Below are 18763 nucleotides of genomic sequence, written 5' to 3' on the forward strand. Positions count from 1 at the left end.
ATGCAACTTGTACGAAATTGAAAAAAAAACACATAGAGTTTGTTCAATTTTGCTTTCGAGATCATACATTCAGGTATAAATTTTGAAGTTTGTATCTAGGACAGTGCTTTAACTACTTGTGGCATTGCAACATCTTTGACTTTTGCTATGGCGCACATGCGAATATATAAATTTAAACCTCTAGAATTTAATGCACTTATAAAGATTTACAAAATACAATTAGGATATTTTTAAATCAAGATTTTATGTTGAAATGACCATAAATACAAACATCACAACAACAATCACAATAGGTTTTTTAAAACAACGCCGCAAGATTGTACTTCAAGTGAATTTGGTCGTTGAGTCAGTAACCTGACTGTTACACAACCGCGATCATGTCGGTGGATTTATTCGCAGTATATTCTCAATACAAGAGGAAGCTTCACTTACGCGTGAAGTTAAAAGAGATGCAGCGGAGGATGTAAACTCATTTGCTGGGAATGAACGCTGTATTCCCGGAACTCCAGAAGTCTTTGCACTAAGATGGCGAACAGCTTGAACATAGTAAGTGAACCAGGTAAGGGTTCGGGTTGAGCGCCATCTTGGTGCACATACTTCGGGAGCACCGTTTCCGCTTGTTATATGATAAGCAAGAACTCGGATAAAATCTAAAACACACATGAAAATTGACGAACCCTTCGATTCCAGTATGTATATTAATAGATAGGCAGGTATGTATCTTGGTTGTTGCTTCAGACACTTGAACTCGCTCTGCGATAAACACTTTAGATGATTGTGATCAGAGCTGTTGCATCCGGCTTTAAAATCGACTTTTGGGAAAACAGGAAATCTAGCTCCTACCCCAGACTCTAATTCACAACGTTCCCACACCGACTCCCGTTCTGTCTCCCGTCCCATTTATACAAATAAAATAACTTTGTCTGATGCCAGGATTGCCTATTAAAAATACCCATAAATGGTAGCACGAAAACAAAATTCACAAAGCGTGTTTTGTAGCTTCACTCCAAGATCATACTTTTAGGGATCATTTCTATAGTGTGTATCTAGGCCGTAACGTAAATAACTTGACAGTTTCGCAACCGCGATGATGCTACGAGGCCTTCGTCCCTGAGCGTGAAGTCGTCTTCGTTGTAGGTTTTGTATCCACGCAAAGGCAATGATGAGCGTTCCGCATGTGGTCTCACTGCGGAATGGAAGATGGTGGTCTGAGCGGTTCATCAAGTACTTCTCTCTTCTCCATTTGGGGAAATCCTCCTTTAGTTGTGAAATTGTAGTAAACGAGACAGGACGGGCAGTGTAGTCTTACCTCGTCAGAATAAACGCTGTCTATTATTGTTATGCAACTTGTACGAAATTGAAAAAAAAAACACATAGAGTTTGTTCAATTTTGCTTTCGAGATCATACATTCAGGTATGAATTTTGAAGTTTGTACCTAGGACAGTGCTTTAACTACTTGTGGCATTGCAACATCTTTGACTTTTGCTATGGCGCACATGCGAATATATAAATTTAAACCTCTAGAATTTAATGCACTTAAAAAAAATTTTCAAAATACAATTAGGATATTTTTAAATCAAGATTTTATGTTGAAATGACCTTAAATACAAACATCACAACAACAATCACAATAGGTTTTTTAAAACAACGCCGCAAGATTGTACTTCAAGTGAATTTGGTCGTTGAGTCAGTAACCTGACTGTTACACAACCGCGATCATGTCGGTGGATTTATTCGCAGTATATTCTCAATACAAGAGGAAGCTTCACTTTCGCGTGAAATTAAAAGAGATGCCGCCGAAGGATGTAAACTCATTTGCTGGGAATGAACGCTGTTTTCCCGGAACTCCAGAAGTCTGTGCACTAAGATGGCGCACAGCTTGACCATAGTAAGTGAACCAGGTAAAGGTTCGAGTTGTGCGCCATCTTGGTGCACATACTTCGGGAGCGCCGTTTCCGCTTGTTATATGATAAGCGAGAACTCGGTTAAAATCTAAAACACACATGAAAATTGACGAACTCTTCGATTCCAGTATATATATTAATAGATAGGCAGGTATGTATCTTGGTTGTTGTTTTAGAGACTTGAACTTGCAACTGCGATAAACACTTTAGATGGTTGTGATCAGAGCTGTTGCATCCGGCTTTAAAATCGACTTTTGTGAAAACAAGAAATCTAGCTCCTACCCCAGACTCAAATTCACAACGTTTCCACGCCGACTCCCGTTCTGTCTCCCGTCCCATTTATACAAATAAAATAACTTTGTCTGATGCCAGGATTGCCTATAAAAATACCCATAAATGGTAGCACGAAAACGAAATTCACAAAGCGTGTTTTGTAGCGTCACTGCAAGATCATACTTTTAGGGATCATTTCTATAGTGTGTATCTAGGCCGTAACGTAAATAACATGACAGTTTCGCAACCGCGATGATGCCACGAGGCCTTCGTCCCTGAGCGTGAAGTCGTCTTCGTTGTGGGTTTTGTATCCACGCAAAGGCAATGATGAGCGTTCCGCATGTGGTCTCACTGCGGAAGGGAAGAAGGTGGTCTGAGCGGTTCATCAAGTATATCTCTCTTCTCCATTTGGGGAAATCCTCCTTAGTTGTGAAATTGTAGTAAACGAGACAGGACGGGCAGTGTAGTCTTACCTCGTCAGAATAAACGCTGTCTATTATTGTTATGCAACTTGTACGAAATTGAAAAAAAAACACATAGAGTTTGTTCAATTTTGCTTTCGAGATCATACATTCAGGTATAAATTTTGAAGTTTGTATCTAGGACAGTGCTTTAACTACTTGTGGCATTGCAACATCTTTGACTTTTGCTATGGCGCACATGCGAATATATAAATTTAAACCTCTAGAATTTAATGCACTTATAAAGATTTACAAAATACAATTAGGAAATTTTTAAATCAAGATTTTATGTTGAAATGACCATAAATACAAACATCACAACAACAATCACAATAGGTTTTTTAAAACAACGCCGCAAGATTGTACTTCAAGTGAATTTGGTCGTTGAGTCAGTAACCTGACTGTTACACAACCGCGATCATGTCGGTGGATTTATTCGCAGTATATTCTCAATACAAGAGGAAGCTTCACTTACGCGTGAAGTTAAAAGAGATGCAGCGGAGGATGTAAACTCATTTGCTGGGAATGAACGCTGTATTCCCGGAACTCCAGAAGTCTTTGCACTAAGATGGCGAACAGCTTGAACATAGTAAGTGAACCTGGTAAGGGTTCGGGTTGAGCGCCATCTTGGTGCACATACTTCGGGAGCACCGTTTCCGCTTGTTATATGATAAGCAAGAACTCGGATAAAATCTAAAACACACATGAAAATTGACGAACCCTTCGATTCCAGTATGTATATTAATAGATAGGCAGGTATGTATCTTGGTTGTTGCTTCAGACACTTGAACTCGCTCTGCGATAAACACTTTAGATGATTGTGATCAGAGCTGTTGCATCCGGCTTTAAAATCGACTTTTGGGAAAACAGGAAATCTAGCTCCTACCCCAGACTCTAATTCACAACGTTCCCACACCGACTCCCGTTCTGTCTCCCGTCCCATTTATACAAATAAAATAACTTTGTCTGATGCCAGGATTGCCTATAAAAATACCCATAAATGGTAGCACGAAAACAAAATTCACAAAGCGTGTTTTGTAGCTTCACTCCAAGATCATACTTTTAGGGATCATTTCTATAGTGTGTATCTAGGCCGTAACGTAAATAACTTGACAGTTTCGCAACCGCGATGATGCTACGAGGCCTTCGTCCCTGAGCGTGAAGTCGTCTTCGTTGTAGGTTTTGTATCCACGCAAAGGCAATGATGAGCGTTCCGCATGTGGTCTCACTGCGGAAGGGAAGAAGGTGGTCTGAGCGGTTCATCAAGTACTTCTCTCTTCTCCATTTGGGGAAATCCTCCTTTAGTTGTGAAATTGTAGTAAACGAGACAGGACGGGCAGTGTAGTCTTACCTCGTCAGAATAAACGCTGTCTATTATTGTTATGCAACTTGTACGAAATTGAAAAAAAAAACACATAGAGTTTGTTCAATTTTGCTTTCGAGATCATACATTCAGGTATGAATTTTGAAGTTTGTACCTAGGACAGTGCTTTAACTACTTGTGGCATTGCAACATCTTTGACTTTTGCTATGGCGCACATGCGAATATATAAATTTAAACCTCTAGAATTTAATGCACTTATAAAGATTTTCAAAATACAATTAGGATATTTTTAAATCAAGATTTTATGTTGAAATGACCTTAAATACAAACATCACAACAACAATCACAATAGGTTTTTTAAAACAACGCCGCAAGATTGTACTTCAAGTGAATTTGGTCGTTGAGTCAGTAACCTGACTGTTACACAACCGCGATCATGTCGGTGGATTTATTCGCAGTATATTCTCAATACAAGAGGAAGCTTCACTTACGCGTGAAATTAAAAGAGATGCAGCCGGAGGATGTAAACTCATTTGCTGGGAATGAACGCTGTATTCCCGGAACTCCAGAAGTCTTTGCACTAAGATGGCGCACAGCTTGAACATAGTAAGTGAACCAGGTAAGGGTTCGGGTTGTGCGCCATCTTGGTGCACATACTTCGGGAGCGCCGTTTCCGCTTGTTATATGATAAGCAAGAACTCGGATGAAATCTAAAACACACATGAAAATTGACGAACCCTTCGATTCCAGTATGTATATTAATAGATAGGCAGGTATGTATCTTGGTTGTTGCTTTAGACACTTGAACTCGCTACTGCGATAAACACTTTAGATGGTTGTGATCAGAGCTGTTGCATCCGGCTTTAAAATCGACTTTTGTGAAAACAGGATATCTAGCTCCTAACCCAGACTCAAATTCACAACTTTTCCACGCCGACTCCCGTTCAGTCTCCCGTCCCATTTATACAAATAAAATAACTTTGTCTGATGCCAGGATTGCCTATAAAAATACCCATAAATGGTAGCACGAAAACAAAATTCACAAAGCGTGTTTTGTAGCTTCACTGCAAGATCATACTTTTAGGGATCATTTCTATAGTGTGTATCTAGGCCGTAACGTAAATAACTTGACAGTTTCGCAACCGCGATGATGCTACGAGGCCTTCGTCCCTGAGCGTGAAGTCGTCTTCGTTGTGGGTTTTGTAGCCACGCAAAGGCAATGATGAGCGTTCCGCATGTGGTCTCACTGCGGAAGGGAAGAAGGTGGTCTGAGCGGTTCATGAAGTATATCTCTCTTCTCCATTTGGGGAAATCCTCCTTAGTTGTGAAATTGTAGTAAACGAGACAGGACGGGCAGTGTAGTCTTACCTCGTCAGAGATAAGGGTTCGGGTTGTGCGCCATCTTGGTGCACATACGTCGGAAGCGCCGTTTCCGGTCGTTATATGATAAGCGAGAACTCGGATAAAATCTAAAACACACATGAAAATTCACGAACCCTTCGATTCTAGTATGTATATTAATAGATAGGCAGGTATGTATCTTGGTTGTTGCTTTATAGACTTGAACTCGCAACTGCGATAAACACTTTAAATGGTTGTGATCAGAGCTGTTGCATCCGGCTTTAGAATCGACTTTTGTGAAAACAGGAAATCTAGCTCCTACCCCAGACTCAAATTCACAACGTTTCCACACCGACTCCCGTTCCGTCTCCCGTCCCATTTATACAAATAAAATAACTTTGTCTGATGCCAGGATTGCCTATAAAAATACCCATAAATGGTAGCACAAAAACGAAATTCACAAAGCGTGTTTTGTAGCTTCACTGCAAGATCATACTTTTAGGCATCATTTCTATAGTGTGTATCTAGCTCGTAACGTCAATAACTTGACAGTTTCGCAACCGCGATGATGCTACGAGCCCTTCGTCCCTGAGCGTCAAGTGGTCTTTGTTGTGGTTCATCAAGTAAATCTCTCTTCTCCGTTTGGGGAAATACTTCTCAGTTGTGAAGTTGTAGGAAACGAGACAGGACTGGCAGTGTAATCTTATCTCGTCAGAATGAACGCTGTCTATTATTGTTATGCAACTTGTAAAAAATTAAAAAAAAACACAGAGTTTGTTCAATTTTGCTTTCGAGATCATACATTCAGGTATAAATTTGGAAGTTTGTACCTAAGACAGTGCTTTAACTACTTGTGGCATTGCAACATCTTCGACTTTTGCTATGGCGCACATGTGAATATATAAATTTAAACCTCTAGAATTTATTGCACTTATAAAGATTTCCAAAATACGATTAGGATATTTTTAAATCAAGAGTTTATGTTGAAATGACCATAAATATAAACATCACAACAACAATCACAATAGGTTTTTTAAAACACCGCCGCAAGATTGTACATCAAGTGATCTTGGTCGTTGAGTCAGTAACCTGACTGTTACTCAACCGCGATCATGTCGGTGGGTTTATTCGCAGTATATTCTCAATACAAGAGGAAGCTATACTTACGCGTGAAATTAAAAGAGATGAAGCCGGAGGATGTAAACTCATTTGCTGGATATGAACGCTGTTTCCCCGGAACTCCAGTAGTCTGTGCACTAAGATGGCGCACAGCTTGAACATAATAAGTGAACTAGGTAAGGGTTCGGGTTGTGCGCCATCTTGGTGCACATACGTCGGGAGCGCCGTTTCCGCTTGTTATATGATAAGCGAGAACTCGGATAAAATCTAAAACACACATGAAAATTGACGAACTCTTCGATTCCAGTATGTATATTAATAGATAGGCAGGTATGTATGTTGGTTGTTGCTTTAGAGACTTGAACTTGCAACTGCGATAAACACTTTAGATGGTTGAGATCAGAGCTGTTGCATCCGGCTTTAAAATCGACTTTTGTGAAAACAGGAAATCTAGCTCCTACCCCAGACTCAAATTCACAACTTTTCCACGCCGACTTCTGTTCTGTCTCCCGTCCCATTTATACAAATAAAATAACTTTGTCTGATGCCAGGATTGCCTATAAAAATACCCATAAATGGTAGCACGAAAGCAAAATTCACAAAGCGTGTTTTGTAGCTTCACTGCAAGATCATACTTTTAGGTGTCATTTCTATAGTGTGTATCTAGGCCGTAACGTAAATAACTTGACAGTTTCGCAACCGCGATGATGCTACGAGGCCTTCGTCCCTGAGCGTGAAGTCGTCTTCGTTGTGGGTTTTGTATCCACGCAAAGGCAATGACGAGTGTTCCGCATGTGGTCTCACTGCGGAAGGGAAGAAGGTGGTCTGAGCGGTTCATCAAGTATATCTCTCTTCTCCATTTGGGGAAATCCTCCTTAGTTGTGAAATTGTAGTGAATGAGACAGGACCGTCAGTGTAGTCTTACCTCGTCAGAGATAAGGGTTCGGGTTGTGCGCCATCTTGGTGCACATACTTCGGGAGCGCCGTTTCGGCTCGTTATATGATAAGCGAGAACTCGGATAAAATCTAAAACACACATGAAAATTGACGAACCCTTCGATTCCAGTATGTATATTAATAGATAGGCAGGTATGTATCTTGGTTGTTGCTTTATAGACTTGAACTCGCAACTGCGATAAACACTTCAGATGGTTGTGATCAGAGCTGTTGCATCCGGCTTTAAAATCGACTTTTGTGAAAACAGGAAATCTAGCTCCAACCCCAGACTCAAATTCACAACTTTTCCACGCCGACTTCTGTTCTGTCTCCCGTCCCATTTATACAAATAAAATACCTTTGTCTGATGCCAGGATTGCCTATAAAAATACCCATAAATGGTAGCACGAAAGCAAAATTCACAAAGCGTGTTTTGTAGCTTCACTGCAAGATCATACTTTTAGGGATCATTTCTATAGTGTGTATCTAGGCCGTAACGTAAACAACTTGACAGTTTCGCAACCGCGATGATGCTACGAGGCCTTCGTCCCTGAGCGTGAAGTCGTCTTCGTTGTGGGTTTTGTATCCACGCAAAGGCAATGACGAGCGTTCCGCATGTGGTCTCACTGCGGAAGGGAAGAAGGTGGTCTGAGCGGTTCATCAAGTATATCTCTCTTCTCCATTTGGGGAAATCCTCCTTAGTTGTGAAATTGTAGTAAACGAGACAGGACCGTCAGTGTAGTCTTACCTCGTCAGAGATAAGGGTTCGGGTTGTGCGCCATCTTGGTGCACATACTTCGGGAGCGCCGTTTCGGCTCGTTATATGATAAGCGAGAACTCGGATAAAATCTAAAACACACATGAAAATTGACGAACCCTTCGATTCCAGTATGTATATTAATAGATAGGCAGGTATGTATCTTGGTTGTTGCTTTATAGACTTGAACTCGCAACTGCGATAAACACTTCAGATGGTTGTGATCAGAGCTGTTGCATCCGGCTTTAAAATCGACTTTTGGGAAAACAGGAAATCTAGCTCCTACCCCAGACTCTAATTCACAACGTTCCCACACCGACTCCCGTTCTGTCTCCTGTCCCATTTATACAAATAAAATAACTTTGTCTGATACCAGAATTGCCTATAAAAATACCCATAAATGGTAGCACGAAAACAAAATTCACAAAGCGTGTTTTGCAGCTTCACTGCAAGATCATACTTTTAGGGATCATTTCTATAGTGTGTATCTAGGCCGTAACGTAAATAACTTGACAGTTTCGCAACCGCGATGATGCTACGAGGCCTTCGTCCCTGAGCGTGAAGTCGTCTTCGTTGTGGGTTTTGTATCCACGCAAAGGCAATGATGAGCGTTCCGCATGTGGTCTCACTGCGGAAGGGAAGAAGGTGGTCTGAGCGGTTCATGAAGTATATCTCTCTTCTCCATTTGGGGAAATCCTCCTTAGTTGTGAAATTGTAGTAAACGAGACAGGACGGGCAGTGTAGTCTTACCTCGTCAGAGATAAGGGTTCGGGTTGTGCGCCATCTTGGTGCACATACGTCGGAAGCGCCGTTTCCGGTCGTTATATGATAAGCGAGAACTCGGATAAAATCTAAAACACACATGAAAATTCACGAACCCTTCGATTCTAGTATGTATATTAATAGATAGGCAGGTATGTATCTTGGTTGTTGCTTTATAGACTTGAACTCGCAACTGCGATAAACACTTTAAATGGTTGTGATCAGAGCTGTTGCATCCGGCTTTAGAATCGACTTTTGTGAAAACAGGAAATCTAGCTCCTACCCCAGACTCAAATTCACAACGTTTCCACACCGACTCCCGTTCCGTCTCCCGTCCCATTTATACAAATAAAATAACTTTGTCTGATGCCAGGATTGCCTATAAAAATACCCATAAATGGTAGCACAAAAACAAAATTCACAAAGCGTGTTTTGTAGCTTCACTGCAAGATCATACTTTTAGGCATCTTTTATATAGTGTGTATCTAGCTCGTAACGTCAATAACTTGACAGTTTCGCAACCGCGATGATGCTACGAGCCCCTTCGTCCCTGAGCGTGAAGTCGTCTTTGTTATGGTTCATCAAGTAAATCTCTCTTCTCCATTTGGGGAAATCCTTCTCAGTTATGAAGTTGTAGGAAACGAGACAGAACGGGCAGTGTAGTCTTACCTCGTCAGAATAAACGCTGTCTATTATTGTTATGCAACTTGTACGAAATTGAAAAAAAAAATACATAGAGTTTGTTCAATTTTGCTTACGAGATCATACATTCAGGTATAAATTTTGAAGTTTGTACCTAGAACAGTGCTTTAACTACTTGTGGCATTGCAACATCTTTGACTTTTGCTATGGCGCACATGCGAATATATAAATTTAAACCTCTAGAATTTAATGCACTTATAAATAAAGATTTTCAAAATACAATTAGGATATTTTTAAATCAAGATTTTATGTTGAAATGACCATAAATACAAACATCACAACAACAATCACATTAGGTTTTTTAAAACAACGCCGCAAGATTGTACTTCAAGTGAATTTGGTCGTTGAGTCAGTAACCTGACTGTTACACAACCGCGATCATGTCGGTGGATTTATTCGCAGTATATTCTCAAAACAAGAGGAAGCTTCACTTACGCGTGAAATTAAAAGAGATGCAGCCGGAGGATGTAAACTCATTTGCTGGGAATGAACGATGTATTCCCGGAACTCCAGAAGTCTTTGCACTAAGATGGCGCACAGCTTGAACATAGTAAGTGAACCAGGTAAGGGTTCGGGTTGTGCGCCATCTTGGTGCACATACTTCGGGAGCGCCGTTTCCGCTTGTTATATGATAAGCAAGAACTCGGATAAAATCTAAAACACACATGAAAATTGACGAACCCTTCGATTCCAGTATGTATATTAATAGATAGGCAGGTATGTATCTTGGTTGTTGCTTTAGACACTTGAACTCGCTACTGCGATAAACACTTTAGATGGTTGTGATCAGAGCTGTTGCATCCGGCTTTAAAATCTACTTTTGTGAAAACATGAAATCTAGCTCCTAACCCAGACTCAAATTCACAACTTTTCCACGCCGACTCCCGTTCTGTCTCCCGTCCCATTTATACAAATAAAATAACTTTGTCTGATGCCAGGATTGCCTATAAAAATACCCATAAATGGTAGCACGAAAACAAAATTCACAAAGCGTGTTTTGTAGCTTCGCTGCAAGATCATACTTTTAAGGATCATTTCTATAGTGTGTTTCTAGGCCGTAACGTAAATGACTTGACAGTTTCGCAACCGCGATGATGCTACGAGGCCTTCGTCCCTGAGCGTGAAGTCGTCTTCGTTGTGGGTTTTGTATCCACGCAAAGGCAATGATGAGCGTTCCGCATGTGGTCTCACTGCGGAAGGGAAGAAGGTGGTCTGAGCGGTTCATGAAGTATATCTCTCTTCTCCGTTTGGGGAAATCCTCCTTAGTTGTGAAATTGTAGTAAACGAGACAGGACGGGCAGTGTAGTCTTACCTCGTCAGAGATAAGGGTTCGGGTTGTGCGCCATCTTGGTGCACATACGTCGGGAGCGCCGTTTCCGGTCGTTATATGATAAGCGAGAACTCGGATAAAATCTAAAACACACATGAAAATTGACGAACCCTTCGATTCTAGTATGTATATTAATAGATAGGCAGGTATGTATCTTAGTTGTTGCTTTATAGACTTGAACTCGCAACTGCGATAAACACTTTAAATGGTTGTGATCAGAGCTGTTGCATCCGGCTTTAAAATCGACTTTTGGGAAAACAGGAAATCTAGCTCCTACCCCAGACTCAAATTCACAACGTTTCCACACCGACTCCCGTTCCGTCTCCCGTCCCATTTATACAAATAAAATAACTTTGTCTGATGCCAGGATTGCCTATAAAAATACCCATAAATGGTAGCACAAAAACAAAATTCACAAAGCGTGTTTTGTAGCTTCACTGCAAGATCATACTTTTAGGCATCTTTTATATAGTGTGTATCTAGCTCGTAACGTCAATAACTTGACAGTTTCGCAACCGCGTTGATGCTACGAGCCCCTTCGTCCCTGAGCGTGAAGTCGTCTTTGTTATGGTTCATCAAGTAAATCTCTCTTCTCCATTTGGGGAAATCCTTCTCAGTTGTGAAGTTGTAGGAAACGAGACAGGACGGGCAGTGTAGTCTTATCTCGTCAGAATGAACGCTGTCTATTATTGTTATGCAACTTGTAAAAAATTGAAAAAAAAACACATAGAGTTTGTTCAATTTTACTTTCGAGATCATACATTCAGGTATAAATTTTGAAGTTTGTACCTAAGACAGTGCTTTAACTACTTGTGGCATTGCAACATCTTCGACTTTTGCTATGGCGCACATGTGAATATATACATTTAAACCTCTAGAATTTATTGCACTTATAAAGATTTCCAAAATAAGATTAGGATATTTTAAAATCAAGAGTTTATGTTGAAATGACCATAAATATAAACATCACAACAACAATCACAATAGGTTTTTTAAAAACACCGCCGCAAGATTGTACATCAAGTGATCTTGGTCGTTGAGTCAGTAACCTGACTGTTACTCAACCGCGATCAGGTCGGTGGGTTTATTCGCAGTATATTCTCAATACAAGAGGAAGCTATACTTACGCGTGAAATTAAAAGAGATGAAGCCGGAGGATGTAAACTCATTTGCTGGATATGAACGCTGTTTCCCCGGAACTCCAGTAGTCTGTGCACTAAGATGGCGCACAGCTTGAACATAATAAGTGAACTAGGTAAGGGTTCGGGTTGTGCGCCATCTTGGTGCACATACGTCGGGAGCGCCGTTTCCGCTTGTTATATGATAAGCGAGAACTCGGATAAAATCTAAAACACACATGAAAATTGACGAACTCTTCGATTCCAGTATGTATATTAATAGATAGGCAGGTATGTATGTTGGTTGTTGCTTTAGAGACTTGAACTTGCAACTGCGATAAACACTTTAGATGGTTGAGATCAGAGCTGTTGCATCCGGCTTTAAAATCGACTTTTGTGAAAACAGGAAATCTAGCTCCTACCCCAGACTCAAATTCACAACTTTTCCACGCCGACTTCTGTTCTGTCTCCCGTCCCATTTATACAAATAAAATAACTTTGTCTGATGCCAGGATTGCCTATAAAAATACCCATAAATGGTAGCACGAAAGCAAAATTCACAAAGCGTGTTTTGTAGCTTCACTGCAAGATCATACTTTTAGGTGTCATTTCTATAGTGTGTATCTAGGCCGTAACGTAAATAACTTGACAGTTTCGCAACCGCGATGATGCTACGAGGCCTTCGTCCCTGAGCGTGAAGTCGTCTTCGTTGTGGGTTTTGTATCCACGCAAAGGCAATGACGAGTGTTCCGCATGTGGTCTCACTGCGGAAGGGAAGAAGGTGGTCTGAGCGGTTCATCAAGTATATCTCTCTTCTCCATTTGGGGAAATCCTCCTTAGTTGTGAAATTGTAGTGAATGAGACAGGACCGTCAGTGTAGTCTTACCTCGTCAGAGATAAGGGTTCGGGTTGTGCGCCATCTTGGTGCACATACTTCGGGAGCGCCGTTTCGGCTCGTTATATGATAAGCGAGAACTCGGATAAAATCTAAAACACACATGAAAATTGACGAACCCTTCGATTCCAGTATGTATATTAATAGATAGGCAGGTATGTATCTTGGTTGTTGCTTTATAGACTTGAACTCGCAACTGCGATAAACACTTCAGATGGTTGTGATCAGAGCTGTTGCATCCGGCTTTAAAATCGACTTTTGTGAAAACAGGAAATCTAGCTCCAACCCCAGACTCAAATTCACAACTTTTCCACGCCGACTTCTGTTCTGTCTCCCGTCCCATTTATACAAATAAAATACCTTTGTCTGATGCCAGGATTGCCTATAAAAATACCCATAAATGGTAGCACGAAAGCAAAATTCACAAAGCGTGTTTTGTAGCTTCACTGCAAGATCATACTTTTAGGGATCATTTCTATAGTGTGTATCTAGGCCGTAACGTAAACAACTTGACAGTTTCGCAACCGCGATGATGCTACGAGGCCTTCGTCCCTGAGCGTGAAGTCGTCTTCGTTGTGGGTTTTGTATCCACGCAAAGGCAATGACGAGCGTTCCGCATGTGGTCTCACTGCGGAAGGGAAGAAGGTGGTCTGAGCGGTTCATCAAGTATATCTCTCTTCTCCATTTGGGGAAATCCTCCTTAGTTGTGAAATTGTAGTAAACGAGACAGGACCGTCAGTGTAGTCTTACCTCGTCAGAGATAAGGGTTCGGGTTGTGCGCCATCTTGGTGCACATACTTCGGGAGCGCCGTTTCGGCTCGTTATATGATAAGCGAGAACTCGGATAAAATCTAAAACACACATGAAAATTGACGAACCCTTCGATTCCAGTATGTATATTAATAGATAGGCAGGTATGTATCTTGGTTGTTGCTTTATAGACTTGAACTCGCAACTGCGATAAACACTTCAGATGGTTGTGATCAGAGCTGTTGCATCCGGCTTTAAAATCGACTTTTGGGAAAACAGGAAATCTAGCTCCTACCCCAGACTCTAATTCACAACGTTCCCACACCGACTCCCGTTCTGTCTCCCGTCCCATTTATACAAATAAAATAACTTTGTCTGATACCAGAATTGCCTATAAAAATACCCATAAATGGTAGCACGAAAACAAAATTCACAAAGCGTGTTTTGCAGCTTCACTGCAAGATCATACTTTTAGGGATCATTTCTATAGTGTGTATCTAGGCCGTAACGTAAATAACTTGACAGTTTCGCAACCGCGATGATGCTACGAGGCCTTCGTCCCTGAGCGTGAAGTCGTCTTCGTTGTGGGTTTTGTATCCACGCAAAGGCAATGATGAGCGTTCCGCATGTGGTCTCACTGCGGAAGGGAAGAAGGTGGTCTGAGCGGTTCATGAAGTATATCTCTCTTCTCCATTTGGGGAAATCCTCCTTAGTTGTGAAATTGTAGTAAACGAGACAGGACGGGCAGTGTAGTCTTACCTCGTCAGAGATAAGGGTTCGGGTTGTGCGCCATCTTGGTGCACATACGTCGGAAGCGCCGTTTCCGGTCGTTATATGATAAGCGAGAACTCGGATAAAATCTAAAACACACATGAAAATTCACGAACCCTTCGATTCTAGTATGTATATTAATAGATAGGCAGGTATGTATCTTGGTTGTTGCTTTATAGACTTGAACTCGCAACTGCGATAAACACTTTAAATGGTTGTGATCAGAGCTGTTGCATCCGGCTTTAGAATCGACTTTTGTGAAAACAGGAAATCTAGCTCCTACCCCAGACTCAAATTCACAACGTTTCCACACCGACTCCCGTTCCGTCTCCCGTCCCATTTATACAAATAAAATAACTTTGTCTGATGCCAGGATTGCCTATAAAAATACCCATAAATGGTAGCACAAAAACAAAATTCACAAAGCGTGTTTTGTAGCTCCACTGCAAGATCATACTTTTAGGCATCTTTTATATAGTGTGTATCTAGCTCGTAACGTCAATAACTTGACAGTTTCGCAACCGCGATGATGCTACGAGCCCCTTCGTCCCTGAGCGTGAAGTCGTCTTTGTTATGGTTCATCAAGTAAATCTCTCTTCTCCATTTGGGGAAATCCTTCTCAGTTATGAAGTTGTAGGAAACGAGACAGAACGGGCAGTGTAGTCTTACCTCGTCAGAATAAACGCTGTCTATTATTGTTATGCAACTTGTACGAAATTGAAAAAAAAAATACATAGAGTTTGTTCAATTTTGCTTACGAGATCATACATTCAGGTATAAATTTTGAAGTTTGTACCTAGAACAGTGCTTTAACTACTTGTGGCATTGCAACATCTTTGACTTTTGCTATGGCGCACATGCGAATATATAAATTTAAACCTCTAGAATTTAATGCACTTATAAAGATTTTCAAAATACAATTAGGATATTTTTAAATCAAGATTTTATGTTGAAATGACCATAAATACAAACATCACAACAACAATCACATTAGGTTTTTTAAAACAACGCCGCAAGATTGTACTTCAAGTGAATTTGGTCGTTGAGTCAGTAACCTGACTGTTACACAACCGCGATCATGTCGGTGGATTTATTCGCAGTATATTCTCAAAACAAGAGGAAGCTTCACTTACGCGTGAAATTAAAAGAGATGCAGCCGGAGGATGTAAACTCATTTGCTGGGAATGAACGCTGTATTCCCGGAACTCCAGAAGTCTTTGCACTAAGATGGCGCACAGCTTGAACATAGTAAGTGAACCAGGTAAGGGTTCGGGTTGTGCGCCATCTTGGTGCACATACTTCGGGAGCGCCGTTTCCGCTTGTTATATGATAAGCAAGAACTCGGATAAAATCTAAAACACACATGAAAATTGACGAACCCTTCGATTCCAGTATGTATATTAATAGATAGGCAGGTATGTATCTTGGTTGTTGCTTTAGACACTTGAACTCGCTACTGCGATAAACACTTTAGATGGTTGTGATCAGAGCTGTTGCATCCGGCTTTAAAATCGACTTTTGTGAAAACATGAAATCTAGCTCCTAACCCAGACTCAAATTCACAACTTTTCCACGCCGACTCCCGTTCTGTCTCCCGTCCCATTTATACAAATAAAATAACTTTGTCTGATGCCAGGATTGCCTATAAAAATACCCATAAATGGTAGCACGAAAACAAAATTCACAAAGCGTGTTTTGTAGCTTCGCTGCAAGATCATACTTTTAAGGATCATTTCTATAGTGTGTTTCTAGGCCGTAACGTAAATGACTTGACAGTTTCGCAACCGCGATGATGCTACGAGGCCTTCGTCCCTGAGCGTGAAGTCGTCTTCGTTGTGGGTTTTGTATCCACGCAAAGGCAATGATGAGCGTTCCGCATGTGGTCTCACTGCGGAAGGGAAGAAGGTGGTCTGAGCGGTTCATGAAGTATATCTCTCTTCTCCGTTTGGGGAAATCCTCCTTAGTTGTGAAATTGTAGTAAACGAGACAGGACGGGCAGTGTAGTCTTACCTCGTCAGAGATAAGGGTTCGGGTTGTGCGCCATCTTGGTGCACATACGTCGGGAGCGCCGTTTCCGGTCGTTATATGATAAGCGAGAACTCGGATAAAATCTAAAACACACATGAAAATTGACGAACCCTTCGATTCTAGTATGTATATTAATAGATAGGCAGGTATGTATCTTAGTTGTTGCTTTATAGACTTGAACTCGCAACTGCGATAAACACTTTAAATGGTTGTGATCAGAGCTGTTGCATCCGGCTTTAAAATCGACTTTTGGGAAAACAGGAAATCTAGCTCCTACCCCAGACTCAAATTCACAACGTTTCCACACCGACTCCCGTTCCGTCTCCCGTCCCATTTATACAAATAAAATAACTTTGTCTGATGCCAGGATTGCCTATAAAAATACCCATAAATGGTAGCACAAAAACAAAATTCACAAAGCGTGTTTTGTAGCTTCACTGCAAGATCATACTTTTAGGCATCTTTTATATAGTGTGTATCTAGCTCGTAACGTCAATAACTTGACAGTTTCGCAGCCGCGTTGGTGCTACGAGCCCCTTCGTCCCTGAGCGTGAAGTCGTCTTTGTTATGGTTCATCAAGTAAATCTCTCTTCTCCATTTGGGGAAATCCTTCTCAGTTGTGAAGTTGTAGGAAACGAGACAGGACGGGCAGTGTAGTCTTATCTCGTCAGAATGAACGCTGTCTATTATTGTTATGCAACTTGTAAAAAATTGAAAAAAAAAACACATAGAGTTTGTTCAATTTTACTTTCGAGATCATACATTCAGGTATAAATTTTGAAGTTTGTACCTAAGACAGTGCTTTAACTACTTGTGGCATTGCAACATCTTCGACTTTTGCTATGGCGCACATGTGAATATATACATTTAAACCTCTAGAATTTATTGCACTTATAAAGATTTCCAAAATAAGATTAGGATATTTTAAAATCAAGAGTTTATGTTGAAATGACCATAAATATAAACATCACAACAACAATCACAATAGGTTTTTTAAAAACACCGCCGCAAGATTGTACATCAAGTGATCTTGGTCGTTGAGTCAGTAACCTGACTGTTACTCAACCGCGATCAGGTCGGTGGGTTTATTCGCAGTATATTCTCAATACAAGAGGAAGCTATACTTACGCGTGAAATTAAAAGAGATGAAGCCGGAGGATGTAAACTCATTTGCTGGATATGAACGCTGTTTCCCCGGAACTCCAGTAGTCTGTGCACTAAGATGGCGCACAGCTTGAACATAGTAAGTGAACTAGGTAAGGGTTCGGGTTGTGCGCCATCTTGGTGCACATACTTCGGGAGCGCCGTTTCCGCTTGTTATATGATAAGCGAGAACTCGGATAAAATCTAAAACACACATGAAAATTGACGAACTATTCGATTCCAGTATGTATATTAATAGATAGGCAGGTATGTATGTTGGTTGTTGCTTTAGAGACTTGAACTTGCAACTGCGATAAACACTTTAGATGGTTGAGATCAGAGCTGTTGCATCCGGCTTTAAAATCGACTTTTGTGAAAACAGGAAATCTAGCTCCTACCCCAGACTCAAATTCACAACTTTTCCACGCCGACTCCCGTTCTGTCTCCCGTCCAATTTATACAAATAAAATAACTTTGTCTGATGCCAGGATTGCCTATAAAAATACCCATAAATGGTAGCACGAAAACAAAATTCACAAAGCGTGTTTTGTAGCTTCACTGCAAGATCATACTTTTAGGGATCATTTCTATAGTGTGTATCTAGGCCGTAACGTAAATAACTTGACAGTTTCGCAACCGCGATGATGCTACGAGGCCTTCGTCCCTGAGCGTGAAGTCGACTTCGTTGTGGGTTTTGTATCCACGCAAAGGCAATGATGAGCGTTCCGCATGTGGTCTCACTGCGGAAGGGAAGAAGGTGGTCTGAGCGGTTCATCAAGTATATCTCTCTTCTCCATTTGGGGAAATCCTCCTTAGTTGTGAAATTGTAGTAAACGAGACAGGACGGGCAGTGTAGTCTCACCTCGTCAGAGATAAGGGTTCGGGTTGTGCGCCATCTTGGTGCACATACTTCGGGAGCGCCGTTTCCGCTCGTTATATGATAAGCGAGAACTCGGATAAAATCTAAAACACACATGAAAATTGACGAACCCTTCGATTCCAGTATGTATATTAATAGATAGGCAGGTATGTATCTTAGTTGTTGCTTTATAGACATGAACTCGCAACTGCGATAAACACTTCAGATGGTTGTGATCAGAGCTGTTGCATCCGGCTTTAAAATCGACTTTTGGGAAAACAGGAAATCT

At 41.0% G+C, this 18763-nt stretch overlaps 16 non-coding genes and 1 pseudogene across 16 annotated transcripts; all 17 read left to right on the forward strand.

Moving 5' to 3' along the window:
• The first annotated feature begins 1008 nt into the window (after positions 1 to 1008).
• On the forward strand, positions 1009 to 1217 carry LOC144420190 (small nucleolar RNA U3). The gene has a single exon (XR_013474547.1). It is a non-coding gene; the product is annotated as a small nucleolar RNA U3 (small nucleolar RNA).
• A 1134-nt stretch (positions 1218 to 2351) lies between these two features.
• On the forward strand, positions 2352 to 2560 carry LOC144420168 (small nucleolar RNA U3). The gene has a single exon (XR_013474525.1). It is a non-coding gene; the product is annotated as a small nucleolar RNA U3 (small nucleolar RNA).
• Positions 2561 to 3689: 1129 nt separating this feature from the next.
• On the forward strand, positions 3690 to 3898 carry LOC144420171 (small nucleolar RNA U3). The gene has a single exon (XR_013474528.1). It is a non-coding gene; the product is annotated as a small nucleolar RNA U3 (small nucleolar RNA).
• Positions 3899 to 5031: 1133 nt separating this feature from the next.
• LOC144420169 (small nucleolar RNA U3) lies at positions 5032 to 5240 on the forward strand. Its single transcript, XR_013474526.1, has one exon. It is a non-coding gene; the product is annotated as a small nucleolar RNA U3 (small nucleolar RNA).
• Positions 5241 to 5790: 550 nt separating this feature from the next.
• LOC144420196 (small nucleolar RNA U3) lies at positions 5791 to 5908 on the forward strand (annotated as a pseudogene).
• Positions 5909 to 7048: 1140 nt separating this feature from the next.
• LOC144420186 (small nucleolar RNA U3) lies at positions 7049 to 7257 on the forward strand. The gene has a single exon (XR_013474543.1). It is a non-coding gene; the product is annotated as a small nucleolar RNA U3 (small nucleolar RNA).
• Positions 7258 to 7807: 550 nt separating this feature from the next.
• On the forward strand, positions 7808 to 8016 carry LOC144420172 (small nucleolar RNA U3). The gene has a single exon (XR_013474529.1). It is a non-coding gene; the product is annotated as a small nucleolar RNA U3 (small nucleolar RNA).
• Positions 8017 to 8566: 550 nt separating this feature from the next.
• On the forward strand, positions 8567 to 8775 carry LOC144420159 (small nucleolar RNA U3). The gene has a single exon (XR_013474516.1). It is a non-coding gene; the product is annotated as a small nucleolar RNA U3 (small nucleolar RNA).
• A 550-nt stretch (positions 8776 to 9325) lies between these two features.
• LOC144420200 (small nucleolar RNA U3) lies at positions 9326 to 9542 on the forward strand. Its single transcript, XR_013474554.1, has one exon. It is a non-coding gene; the product is annotated as a small nucleolar RNA U3 (small nucleolar RNA).
• A 1050-nt stretch (positions 9543 to 10592) lies between these two features.
• Positions 10593 to 10801, forward strand: LOC144420178 (small nucleolar RNA U3). The gene has a single exon (XR_013474535.1). It is a non-coding gene; the product is annotated as a small nucleolar RNA U3 (small nucleolar RNA).
• Positions 10802 to 11351: 550 nt separating this feature from the next.
• Positions 11352 to 11568, forward strand: LOC144420203 (small nucleolar RNA U3). The gene has a single exon (XR_013474557.1). It is a non-coding gene; the product is annotated as a small nucleolar RNA U3 (small nucleolar RNA).
• A 1046-nt stretch (positions 11569 to 12614) lies between these two features.
• Positions 12615 to 12823, forward strand: LOC144420187 (small nucleolar RNA U3). The gene has a single exon (XR_013474544.1). It is a non-coding gene; the product is annotated as a small nucleolar RNA U3 (small nucleolar RNA).
• A 550-nt stretch (positions 12824 to 13373) lies between these two features.
• Positions 13374 to 13582, forward strand: LOC144420174 (small nucleolar RNA U3). Its single transcript, XR_013474531.1, has one exon. It is a non-coding gene; the product is annotated as a small nucleolar RNA U3 (small nucleolar RNA).
• Positions 13583 to 14132: 550 nt separating this feature from the next.
• On the forward strand, positions 14133 to 14341 carry LOC144420160 (small nucleolar RNA U3). The gene has a single exon (XR_013474517.1). It is a non-coding gene; the product is annotated as a small nucleolar RNA U3 (small nucleolar RNA).
• Positions 14342 to 14891: 550 nt separating this feature from the next.
• LOC144420201 (small nucleolar RNA U3) lies at positions 14892 to 15108 on the forward strand. The gene has a single exon (XR_013474555.1). It is a non-coding gene; the product is annotated as a small nucleolar RNA U3 (small nucleolar RNA).
• Positions 15109 to 16154: 1046 nt separating this feature from the next.
• LOC144420179 (small nucleolar RNA U3) lies at positions 16155 to 16363 on the forward strand. The gene has a single exon (XR_013474536.1). It is a non-coding gene; the product is annotated as a small nucleolar RNA U3 (small nucleolar RNA).
• A 1814-nt stretch (positions 16364 to 18177) lies between these two features.
• On the forward strand, positions 18178 to 18386 carry LOC144420170 (small nucleolar RNA U3). Its single transcript, XR_013474527.1, has one exon. It is a non-coding gene; the product is annotated as a small nucleolar RNA U3 (small nucleolar RNA).
• The last annotated feature ends 377 nt before the right edge of the window (positions 18387 to 18763 follow it).

This window comes from Styela clava, chromosome 2, assembly GCF_964204865.1.
Source record: "Styela clava chromosome 2, kaStyClav1.hap1.2, whole genome shotgun sequence".
In the NCBI taxonomy this organism is placed as follows: Eukaryota; Metazoa; Chordata; class Ascidiacea; order Stolidobranchia; family Styelidae; genus Styela; species Styela clava.